This window comes from Carica papaya, chromosome 1 (assembly GCF_054855325.1).
Source record: "Carica papaya isolate Zhongbai chromosome 1, ASM5485532v1, whole genome shotgun sequence".
NCBI classification, from domain to species: domain Eukaryota; kingdom Viridiplantae; phylum Streptophyta; class Magnoliopsida; order Brassicales; family Caricaceae; genus Carica; species Carica papaya.
The window spans coordinates 30,708,522-30,710,000 of record NC_142309.1 but is presented as its reverse complement, the minus strand read 5'-3'; the positions used below and the strand labels follow the sequence as shown (position 1 = coordinate 30,710,000).

The window sequence follows — 1,479 nt, the reverse complement described above, 5'->3', positions numbered from 1 at the left end:
AAGATGAAAGAAATGAGAGAGAGTAGTAAGCAACAAGGAAACGTGGCTTTGATTGTCGTGCAGCTCTATTTGCAGAAGAGAGAGAGAAAAGTATAATTTGCCCTTCTGAGCACCTCAGATAATATTTTTTTTTCTTTCCTTATAAAAAAATAGAAAAAAATTATATATTCAAATCAATGCTAATATATACATATATTAAATTAATGTATATAATAAAGTTAGAAAATCAAAAATATATTTAGTGTTATATTTGTTTATAATGTATAAATTTTAATTATATAAGGTGAGAGAGAAAAATTAATTTAGAACTCAAATTTTTCAATTTGGTTATAAGAGTTTGATATGTTAAGTCGATTTGAAATTTTTATTTAACTGAATTGATAAATATTATGAATTAATTATATTTGATTGTTCATATATTTTTAACTAAATTATTAACCTAATTAGTCATATATTTTAACTATAAAATAATATTAAAATAGGTTTATGATTGGTTTTCTCGAATATAAACCTCCTCTAACAAGAAAAATGTGCTCGTTTCAAATTACCATCAATATGTTATATAATTTCCACATGCTAGAAGTTCTCATATTCATTATGATGCACATTAGCCCAATTTAGCCCCAAAAATGCCACAGGAGATAAAGAGAAACTTAGGCTTGTTTTTGTAAAAATTCCAATAATATTTTGGACAACTTAATTTTTTCTTAAAATAACTTATAGAACATAATTTTCATGACATTAGAAAAGATAAAGGAAGTTATTTATCATGAACATTCGCATGTCTTCTTCTTGTTTGTTGCTATATAACACATTCTGCTCCAATTAATGATTTCTTGTAAAGAACAAGAACTAAACCATGCTCCCCTCACTTGATCCCTCCCAATCAAACTCAAAGAAATGCTTATCCTTGTTACTTATTTATTTCTACATACTTCCATCAAGTATTTGATTTTAACCCCAGGAATGACTGTGACAACAGGGAACACATGGCAGACATTTAACAAGACACCTGCAATAATGGAAGTTTAATACAAAAGAAAAAGATATTCATATTAGATCAACTAAAATCAAATCATATAATTCTCATTATAATTAAACACACATTATGAAGAAATAATATTAAGTTTATACAATATCAACACAACTATCACTGTATGTATATCTATATACACATACGTATAAAATTGAGAATAAAATTTGAAATACAACCATCACTTTGTTATTCAAGTGCCAAACTATTTGTACGGAAATATACAAAAAATCAGATGTTATATAATAGATCGATCGTATGTATTAAGTAAAATATCTATATTTTCTAACTAAAATAAGTTGTATAATTAGTTTGGAAAAAAAATTTTGCGAAATGACTTTGTAAATTTAGTATTATTCTATTTTTTCTATGAAGTCATATATATTAATATTAGGAAAAAAAAGATTAATTAGTAAAAAATATTATTTCTCATTGATAATCTCTAT

General features: G+C 24.7%; 1 long non-coding RNA gene across 1 annotated transcript in view; it reads right to left on the bottom strand.

Annotated features, from left to right (window-relative positions):
- LOC148270553 (uncharacterized) overlaps positions 1–104 on the bottom strand; it is a 2,477-nt gene extending 2,373 nt beyond the window's left edge. Inside the window, exon 1 of the long non-coding RNA XR_015814578.1 lies at positions 1–104. This exon is cut by the window's left edge and continues 1,743 nt beyond it. This is a non-coding gene — a long non-coding RNA (uncharacterized LOC148270553).
- Between the last annotated feature and the right edge of the window lie 1,375 nt (positions 105–1,479).